General features: G+C 41.5%; 1 non-coding gene across 1 annotated transcript; it reads right to left on the minus strand.

The window, feature by feature from the left end:
- Positions 1-5,015: 5,015 nt before the first annotated feature.
- On the minus strand, positions 5,016-5,181 carry LOC118584955. Its single transcript, XR_004945120.1, has one exon. It is a non-coding gene; the product is annotated as a U1 spliceosomal RNA (small nuclear RNA).
- Positions 5,182-11,128: the final 5,947 nt, after the last annotated feature.

Below are 11,128 nucleotides of genomic sequence, written 5' to 3' on the forward strand. Positions count from 1 at the left end.
TTTCCTTCTGCTAACCTCTGCTTCTCATTGACCTTGAACCATACCAGCCATCCTAGAAGATCTGACTATGTTTAAGATCATTCCTCATTATTGACTCTGCCCTTAGGTTAAGCTAGAACACCTTTGAGGAGGTGATTATTGAGAAATACCTCAAAACTATTCTTACTCATCAGCCACCATCCCACCCTCTAAAACATAAACCAGCACCCTCTTTGCAAATTCTATTTCCTATCTGTTAGCCACTTCTCTCCTCCCACCCCAGTTGGAAATGAAATTTCCAAGGACAGACAGGCCCAAGATCTTGACAAACCCCAATGTGTTCATGAGACTTAAGTTATTGCCAGGCTCAAAGTTACCTGACAACAGGATTCCATTGGATTGTGCAACCACAAATTCATTTCTTATCAAAGTATCCCCTTGTGAAGGGTATTTTACAGAGTAAATTTGTGTAATCACAGCAATAATAAAGCTTTGATTTTTTTATTTAGCTTTAATTTGATTGACCTTGTTCAATAGCAACATGAACCTGTGTTAGTTGGTCTTGAGCATGCCTACATTTATAAATATCTACAAAGATCATGAGGATTCCTCATTTATATTATGAGTTCAGCTTGAGTTAATATTCCTACTCAATTACAGTCCTCCGTCTAGGGTCTTGATCTTTCTTTCCTTTTTTCTGATATTATTTTAATCCCTGTTACAGTTTAATAGTTTCCTTTGCATCAGGCTTGGTGCCAGGAATTTTCTAGAAGGGATACCTAACATAAGTTTTAGTGTGTAAGGAGAAGCAATCTGAGTAGGCCAGTGTATAAGAGGATCAGTTCTTGGGTCAAACTTCCCAAAATCTAAATCTCTCGCTCATCCTCTCCCTCCATGGTCTTGCTTCTAGAGTTGCTCTAGCTTATACCTTAAGCTAGCTCCTCCTCAAACTGCCTAGCCACTGATGTTTCAACAGCCGGTTTCTGGAGATATATCCAAGATTCTTAGATGCACGATGCTATTCTGAGTAGAATTTATCGTCTAATTTCTATTATTAATTTTAAATACCAAAAAATAGTTCTATATCTTTGCTCATTATACACTTATCTTCTGAAATCCCAGGGCTCAGAGCAAATTTTGAGATAGCTTTTAATGTTACAATTATGTTTGGCATGTCATTTTTTTCCAATGTTCTTCGTGAATGTTTCAGTTTTTTGGTTTGCTTGTTTCTTCTGCATTAGCTACTGCTGCAAAGATCATAAAAGGACAATGACAGGATATGATATCAGGTTTTAATAGGAAATGGCTTTAATGTTTTACCCTTTAAAATATCGTCTGCCATTTTTGGAATGAGCATTTGTTATTGTTATTTTTTCAGTAACCCCTTCTCATCCTTCTCTCTTACAGTTATCCACAATAGCTTTGCATTTCATTGAACAGCTATTCAACTGTGATTGATATGCCTTGCATTGTTGATAGAACAAAATATGTTGATAAAGTCCCTGATTCTGAAGTCCTTGTGTTACTGGAATTCATTTCACTTGCCATATCATATAATTTAAAAAATGGATATCTGGACTCAAACATCTAAGAGTTTATTTGAAATATTTCTTTTTTATCTGTAATTGGAGTCCATTTAAATTTCTCTTGTGTGCTATCTTCATGATACTTTAGGCAGTAAATTAAGGATATGTCATCTTTTCCTGTGGACCGGAATTATTTAAATTACATAAGAATTACATGATGTTTGAATTTAAATTAAATGCAGCAGTAAAACCATCTGAGTCAGCCACCCTATTTGGATATGGTTATTAGACTACTCAGAATTTTATTTTATTTTGGGTAAAATGGGGTATTTTTGTGTTTTGATAGCAAACTAATCATTTCTCAAAGACTTTGAACATGTATTATCACTGGTTTGTGTTAGATGCCTTAAATATAAATCCTTAAGCTTTTCTCTATTTGAAGATAATAATTTATTATTAGCATTTCTCTCTCTCTGTGTATCTCTGTCTTCTCTCTCTCTCTCTCTCTCTCTCTCTCTCTCACACACACACACACACACACACACACACACACACACATTAAGTTTTACCAGTTATTGTTCATTTCAAAGATGATGCTATTTCAAGCCCTGAACAAAATTTGTATTTTGCCTCATATTACATGGACTATAAAAAATATTGCAAAAAACCCCAAAAACAATTGTGGAGGCCCACAAAGGTTTCCTAGTGAGATCTGAGTTTGCTTTACCTAGCAGGGCTATATTAGAAGAGTGCTTAACCACGTGTGTGGTTACCAGGTGATTGGAAAGATTCTGCACTTGGCTGTGCTAGGGAGAGGTCTTTTGCCCCACCCCTTGGCATTCCTATAAAAGGCCCTTTAGAAGAGACAGAAGGGGCTGGTGGATAATGATCCAGGCCCTCCCAAGGATATCCTGTGTTTCTATCTGTATCTTTCCCCTCTACCCTTCTGTCTTATCTCACTCCTCAAGAGTACCCTGTCATAAAATGAGGGAGCTGAGCTCCCACAATTAATGAAGTGGCTGTGACTTAAGAGAAATTTTTATCTCATGTAAGAGATATCCCAGAATGTACAGTCTAAGACTGGCCTATCATCCACTGCCATGATAAGTAACACAGACTTGGCCTTTACACCCTGGTCCCAAATGTTACCTTCCAAACCTTATTATTCAAGGTCCTTGTTATTCAAGTGGCTGCTGGAGTTTTGGCTCACGTTCAACAGCATATGGAAGAATGGAGAGCTAGAAGGATCACATCACCTTTGTTCAGCTCCCTTTGTTTTCCTTCCCAGAACGTCCAGACCACACTTTCATTTGGTAACTCCTTGACACTGAATCAGAGTACAAAGCCAGAAGATCGAGGCTGGAGAGAGGGCTCAGAGATTAGGAACAATTACTGCTCTTGCAGAGGACCCAGAGTTGGTTCCCAGCACCTCCAGGGAAGCTCACAACTATCTACAACTCTAATTCTGGGGAATCCAACACCTCCTCTTCTGTCTCTTCAGGCACCATATGCACGGGATGCACAGACATCCAGAAGGGCAAAATGTTCATACACATAAAATAAAAATAAATAAATACCTTTTACAGGAAAGGATGTTTAGAAATATACTTGCTTAACTTTCCATGCAGGAGGCCTTTCTAGTGGGCATGGTGGCATGTGCCTATCATCCCCTGGAAAAGCAGTGTAGAAGGAGCCAAGAAAACTTCAAGCCATCCTGGGCTGGCCTAATAGAAAGAGCCTGTCTTGAAGACATAAGAACAAAACACAGAACCAGAATTTTCTGCTATGAATTTGTACATTCTGTCAGATATTTTTGTTTGTGTGCCCACTCCAAACTTTCACAGCTTTGGCTTTCATGTGGACAAATTGTTCTCCCTGACTTCTGTTAGCCTTTTTTTCTCTTTTAAGTCGTGCTTCATGATGAATTTTGAGCTGGGGCCTCTCACACCCTAAAAATGAGCTATACCATGGAGGTACCTGAGTTACTTTAATCATTTTATTTCAAGTCTTCAAAGTAAAATAATTAGTTTATTTTTGTCCTTAGAAAACTACAGTCTGGCTGGGGATATGGCTTGGCAGATGAAGCACTGGGCACATACGAGTAGAGACTGGAGTTCAGATCCCCAGAATCCACGGAAAACCCACGCAGACTAGCACCTCTAAATCTGATACTTAGGAATCAGAGACAACAGAGAGGTCTAGCTCGCTACCTCTCAGGGTTCATCTACAGACCCTGCCTCAATAAATAAAGAAGAGAACAGTAAAGAAAGGTATTTGATGTCAACTTCAGACCTACACACCACACACACACACACACACACACACACACACACACACACACACACACACGCACGCACAAACCCACATAACACATACATATACTTACACAAAAAAGTAAACTAAAATTAAACTTTTAAGAATCTAAATTTGAAATCTTGTGTTTTACAGGCTCATTTGTTAGACACCAGCCCTCTGCCCATGGGACAAGTGTTTATAGGGCTGCCCGGAGGTGGTTGAAACTAAGAGCATTGGATTTTAGGGTTTATGATCTTTGAACATATATTCCCTGAGCGTGGTAGTCATCTGACATATTAAATACCTCCTCTCAAGTACATAGCCCTTCTTTCTCATGATTCATTTAACCAATTGCCTTTTGCCAGACATTTAGTGGTCTCCAATTCCTCAAGATTGTAAGTAATGTTGTATCTGCCTTCCTTATGATATATCTTTGTCCATCTGTGTAATTACTTCTGTAGGATCAGTTTCTGGAAGCAGAATTGCTTTGTCAAAGGGTATGCACATGTAAAATCTGATGCCTTTCCCCAAACAACTTACTAGTTTACTTTTTTCTATTTTCTGGAAAATATATAATGTCTATCTTTCTTGTGCTTCGGATGATTAGGTAATAGGTCACTGGTTTGACATGAAAAGACTTGAAATCACAGTGCTTAGACCTCTTCTTCATAGGTAACACTGTATAAAGCCAAGGACGGAGATTCCAGGGCCTTGACTGTTACCAGGTCCTAGCCTACTATCCCTGATCTCTACCAAAACAAACCAGGGACTAGACATTAGAGGAGAACATGATTTTATTCAAGAATTCAGGAAATGAGGTGAAGACTCTCCATTTTCCAAAAGAGAATGGTTTCAGGGCCTTCAGGGGGCGAGGGTGGGAGATAGCTGAGCTTGGCAGTGATTCCCCCCTCCCCAACATGTTCTTAGATTAGCAATATGGAGGCATACTCTATCATCTTTTGAAAATCATTTCTGGCCTCACTTCCTGTGTCACTGCTAATACACTAATTTTGCAGCTGAAGACCAATAAAAAGGAAAAAGAAAGGGGTTGTCACAGTGTCCCCTCTTAATATTTAAAATGCTACAAAAGAGAATTGCTACAGATTAGATAGACAAAAGGGAGGAAGGCAGGATAGCTGGGCTCTGCTGAGACCCATCAGAAGATGGCCAGGTCCCCCTGGTAAAACAAGGCTGTTTTTTTGGAAATTAATTATTTAGGTGAGAGGAGGTACACAGTTCCCCCACTTCCACAAATGATATAATTGAGTTCCACACATTTGGAGAAATCACAAAGGGTTACCACGTCTGGAGCGCAATAGATAAGCTTTCCTTGTGGAAAAACCACCACTTTCATGAGCATATCCCCCACATCAGGTATTATAAATTCATTTTTATTCTCTTTTTCCCTAACTTCTTTTTAATCTCTTCTCTTACATGATTACTGACCAAAAGAATGATATCAAAGTCACGTCTCTGAGCCTGGATAGAGAGATGACATTCTGAACTGACAGAAGGTCATAAGATAACTATCTAGGCCAGGCTTTCAGGTAAGGAACAAAGACTTACCATTGTCCTCTCCCTTAGGAGTTAATCTAAATGGACCTGTCAATCACCTGAACAAGAAAACGCCCCTCAGGAAATCTGTCTGTTCTAGTAACTTTAGAAATAGTACAATGCCTATCAAAACATGTAGGCTAGCACACTGGTCTTTCTGGCCATTGTCCATATTCACCTGTTGAGAGTGTGTCTCTTGGTAACGGTCTCTTTGGTCATGGTCCACTCTCATCCCTTGAAGGAGCTCCACTTTGCAGTATAATAACCCCTGTCTGTCTTCTATTACACAGCACACTCTGTGTACAGTCACCTCTGAATTCTTTCTATAGAGATGACAGGGACCAGGGAATTAAAGGGAGCCCAGGACACAATCCCAGTAACAGTGACAGGGTACTAGCTGGGCTGATGTAGATGGCAATGGGTGGGATCCGTCAAAACTCACACAGACAGAGTCCTGATGCAGAGTCCTCCTCTAGGAGTCTGTATCACTGAATCGGTCCCACCTGCACACCAATATTCATTCTTGGTGTGTTCTTTCTCCCACGTGCACACAAACAAGTACTATGTGTGCAGACCTAAAAGCACAGCCTAATGATATTAAAATGAACCAGGGAAAAATGGCTTTGCAGACATAAGCTATAGCAGAATGTCATGTGGTCAAAGAAAACTACACGGACATTAAAATATATTAATACTTGAATGGAAAGTAATGAGGTGTTCCTTGGTGAGAGAATGAACACCCCACACACAATCAGCTTTGGACCCCAACTCTTGGGTCTCTGGTCACCCACAGTTCTGTAAGTGAAAACCTATTGTAGATGTAACCATCTTGTTAAATCAGAAACACAGAGCCAATGCAGAGATGAAAGCCCAAGAGGTCAGAGTAATAGCTAAGCGCTAAAAACCTTACCCTTCACTGCCGCCCCTGTCCTTCCCTCTGCAAGAGACCTACTTCTGTGTCTCTGCCTTTTTTATAGACTTTCTGTTCTGCCTTCTCATCGGTTGTAAACCCAACCACATGATCTCCTCTTCACTGCCTGTCTGTACAGACCTCCAGGTCTTCTATGGTTGGTATGGAGATTAAAGGCGTGTGTCTCCATGATGGCTGTGTCCTTGAACGCACAGAGATCTGACTGTCATGTGATCTGGATTAAAGGCGTATGCCACCATCGCCCAGCTTCTGCTATGGCTTGATATTAGCTATGACCCCCAGGCAACTTTATTTATTAACATGCAAATAAAATCACATTTCAGTACAAATAAAGTATCACAATAATCTGTGCCAGGTAAAGGGGGAAGTATTACAACTGCCCCTCCTTAGAATTGGAAATAGTTTGTACAAAGGGCTTGGTCAGCACCCTCTGATGAAGCTCTCCCAGGCACAGGACAAACCCTCCTTTGATAAGGAGAAAACCTCAAGAGAGCAGCCTGACACCAGAAGGTAGAAAGAAGTGTGACACATCTGAAGACAGGAGAAGAAGCAGTAGCCACCTCCTCGCTGAGGCACTTATGTATCCCAGGAGCTCCTCCCTCGACGCAGTTACTTACAGAGGCTCAGTGTTGAACCTGCTGCTTCCCGAATTCCTTTCCCTCTTCATCTCTCCTTTTTGGATACTAGCCAATTGCGTAAGGCTGCTTGCCTTGATACCCTTGGCACTCCATCCTGCCACCCTGCTCCCCACACTCCAGACAGCTGCTGACAGGCTGCCACTACTCATCCTGCTTTGCTTGCTTGACCCTGGTTCATAAAGCATCAGTTTTTATTCTTCTCTGATCTGGCTCTTCTCCCTGGCAGCTGCCAAGCATCTCCAGCTTCCCAGCTTCCTCCCCTGTTGTTCTGGTGGGTTTGCACACTCTCTCTCTCTCTCTCTCTCTCTCTCTCTCTCTCTCTCTCAAACTCCAATCAATTTGTCCTCAAGTTGGTTGCTAAATCTATTTTTAAATTCCTTGATGTATAAGACAAAGAAGCTAGAAGAGGGACTGTGTGTTCCAAGCAACAGTTACTTCTGAGGAGAAGAGGGAGACTGGACCCAGTTGGAGCCTGAGATGAAGGGATAATTCAATCTAGGGTTTAAGGACTTCTGTATTAGGTGTATATTTCCTACTAAGATTGTATTTGTATTTTTGAAGCAAAAGTGATAATTAATTAAAATTAAATAGGATTCTGGTGCATTTTTAAAGTTGTCTTAAACACCCATTATCACCTGTCATAGTTGTGCTTCTGGGTCTTTACATCACAAAGGAGCTGGCTGCTTCTCTCTCACTGCTGACTCCAATTCACACTGGCTGCTTCTGTCTCTGTTGTTAGAAAGGCCCAACAACCAGGTCTGTGTGGTGCGCACTTATGACAATAAAACTGAAGTCTGTGGTGAGAAGAAGATAATCATTTTCAAAGATTTACAAAGATTTTTTTTAAAGCAGAAGAAAACAGCATAAAAAGGGAGGCTAGGGGGCTACTGTTACAAATTTTTCACCAAAGGAAAAAGAAATACAACCCCTCTCACAACACACACACACACACACACACACACACACACACACACACACACTCAGCTAACACACACCTTTCTATGGCAGTGATTTTTCCCCATACTTATTTCTGTACATAATTGTAGCCCCTCTTTTTCATTTAGGTGTAATATGATTATCATATGGCCATTTTGGATTAGAGACAGCCCTGGCCCAGTAACCATGACAATAAACTAAGTAGAGCAATACAATGAGTAGTATATGTATATGACAATGGTAAGAGAGCTATTGGCACTTTATAATAGGAGATGAGAAGATGAGGAGACGGTCACAGGATCCTCACCCAAGATTCTAGCAATTTCTCCCTCCCACCAGCCAGCTCCCTCTTAGGTTTTGATATGGCCAGGTGGTGGTTCAAGAGGGTGCTGGGGCAGATTGCTGGGGGCTAGAGGGTTCATTAGAACAGCTATTAAGGCCATAGACAGACACACAGATAGAGGGCAGAAGTGTGGCAGAGGCTCTGAGGAGTGTGGTTCAGACAACATGGTGGGTTCTGTGAAGAGAATCACAGCCCATGTGGCAGAGGAGGGAGCCTCTTCTTCTGCCCTTTTAGAATGGACAGGTTCACAGCAAGAACCTGCAGTCAGGCTCTCTGATTCCCAGCGGGAGATAGGGAAGGGGTGGGGAGTGGGGAGCATGGGCATCAATAATACTAATACCCCTTTGACGATAACTCACTTCCCAGGTGGGCGTGGTATCACAAGCTGTCTCGCTCAGAATCTGTAGACAATGTCACCATGGTGTTCCTGTCAGAATCTGTGAGAGGGGCAGAGCTACTGCAAACCAGCAGCTAGATTCGCAGGTCACAAGTCTACACTCCTTATCTGCAAGTGATCTCTGGAGATGTCACAGCATACAGGAAATGTGAAATTAACTGAATGTGGAGCTTCATGATGCTACTACCATGCACTCATCATGTACAGTGGGGTAGAACTTAGCAATGATGATGAGCTATTTCTGTGAGGAACCTCTCCCCCATGCTCCTGTAAGTAACTCCAGAAAACTCACTAGTTCACCAGGTTGAAACCTGGGTAGAATCATTACTTTGGTCTATTGTTGATACCCTATCTGGGGTGACTAGATGTTTGTCCATATACAACAGTGAATACGAAGAATTTGATGACCAAAAGTAAGAATGTATACACCTGAATAAATCTGGATTTAGAAACAAAAAGAAATAAACAGAAGAACTTCAGAGTAATGGGTATCACATAAACAGCCAAGTTTGCCACTGTGACAAAAGGAAATTTTCATGCCCTGTGATCTGTACCCTCCCCTTCAGATTTTTTAAAAAGTACTTATAATAAATTTATAATAAGTTTAGACCTCAAGATAAATCTTACAAAAAATGCTTGCCTGGAAAACTCCAGTTATAGTTCAGCCAATGTGGGTTGTGTCAGAGTAACTTACTAATGAATATAAGCAAGTGCGTCTGTCAAGGTTTGGGGAAGGCTCTACACCAAGTGGACACACAGATTACCAAGTTCCACAAGAGAACATGAAGAACTCCACATTCACTCTGAAAGAGTGTAAAATTTGATAAATCATGAAATAAGTACACTGTTTCAAGAATTTATCAAAAGCATGGGACTATGTATGCCCTTTGTTCCATTCCCACCCCCAAGAAGTAACCATTTAAACCCAGGTTTGCCTAGCACTGGGGCTTCTCCCAGCGCTGTTTCCTTTCCCATTGCTGTGATAAAACTTCCTGACAATAAGCAACGCAGGGAAGAAAGAAGTTCATTTGGATTACAATTCCAAGTCATAGTCCATCATTTAGGGAAAGCCAAGACAAGAACTGAAGCAGCTCATCATATCACACACACAGTCAAGAGCAGGGAAGAATAAACACATGCTCACTTGCAGGCTGGCTGCCTGGCTTGTTTGCTTTCTGACTACACTTGGCCATTTCTTCTCATTTCCCTTTTATACAGTTCAGGGCCCAGCCCATGAAGTAGCAGATGGGTCTTCCTATATCTATTAGCAATCATGACAATCCTCAACATAATCTAGAGACTTCTTCATTAAGCATCTTCCCAGGTGACTCTAAGTTGTGTCAAGTTGACAGTTAAAACTGCACAGGGCTGGTCACACAGGAGTTTAAACCAGGACAATTAACTCCATTGGAAGGTTGGCCAAAAATCTTTTTTCTTCATCAAAGTCTACAAATAAGAAGGTGGCTTGATAAAGACGGGAATTTGCATTGAGCAAAGAGCTCACTTCTTCAAGGTATGCAAGTCGCACAAGTGAGTAAGTGAGGGTCAAGATCATACAGAAAGGCATCCTATCATAGTCCAGATCCCATTGCTTCTCTGAGCACACTCACCTGCAGTAGTCTCTTTCTTCAATAAAGAAATGCCAATCCCCCTGCAGACCCTGTCTGTAAATATCTAACACCCTAACAGACTCAGGTGCCGATATTCCAAGAAAATGAAAGGCACCATGTTCATTTACCCCAGGAAAGTTCACAGGACACCTGAGGGCTACCAACATAAGACAACTAGATTGTGATAAAGCACCATGACTAAGGAAACTCACAGAAGAAAGAGTTGATTGGGGTTTAAGGTTCCAGAGAGCTAGAGTCCATCATGGTGCAGAGACATGACATCAAGTGCCTGGAGCAGGAAACTGAGAGTTCAAGTCTTGAAGTACAAGCACAAAGCAGAAAGAGTGAAGAATAGGTGGGATGGGACTATAAACACTTGAAGCCCACCCCCAGTGACATACTTCTTCCTGTAAGACCCCACCTCCCAAAGGTTCTGAAACCTCCAAATAGGTACCCAACGTTCAAACCTGAGTCTACAGAGGGCATTTTCATTCAAACTATAACACCTCTCCTTTCTACATCCTTGGAGTCATACACCTATACTCATATTCCTTCCCTGAATTCCCTCCCCTCCCCCCTATTGCCCAGCAATCAATGACTGTCCCAGCATCTGCTACAGCTGCTGCATGTCTCGATAAATTATCCAAGGACTTAAAAACCTGGAACCATACTGTAAGTGTACTCTGAATCCTGATGTCAACCAACATCAGCCTCAAATCTCCTCCCCCAAAGGACAAACTTCTTAGGCTCTTGGAAAAGGAGCAGCTAAAACCATCAAGCCCAGAACATAGGCAAGGATCCAGCAGAGCTAGAAAAAGACCCATGTTAGGAAGCAGAAACCCATGCTCTTACAACTGAATAAACCAACAATGAGATCCAGTGTAGCAGCCTAAGGCTGAAGTTTAAAATGAAAACTAGA

This window comes from Onychomys torridus, chromosome 5, assembly GCF_903995425.1.
Source record: "Onychomys torridus chromosome 5, mOncTor1.1, whole genome shotgun sequence".
Classification (NCBI taxonomy): Eukaryota; Metazoa; Chordata; class Mammalia; order Rodentia; family Cricetidae; genus Onychomys; species Onychomys torridus.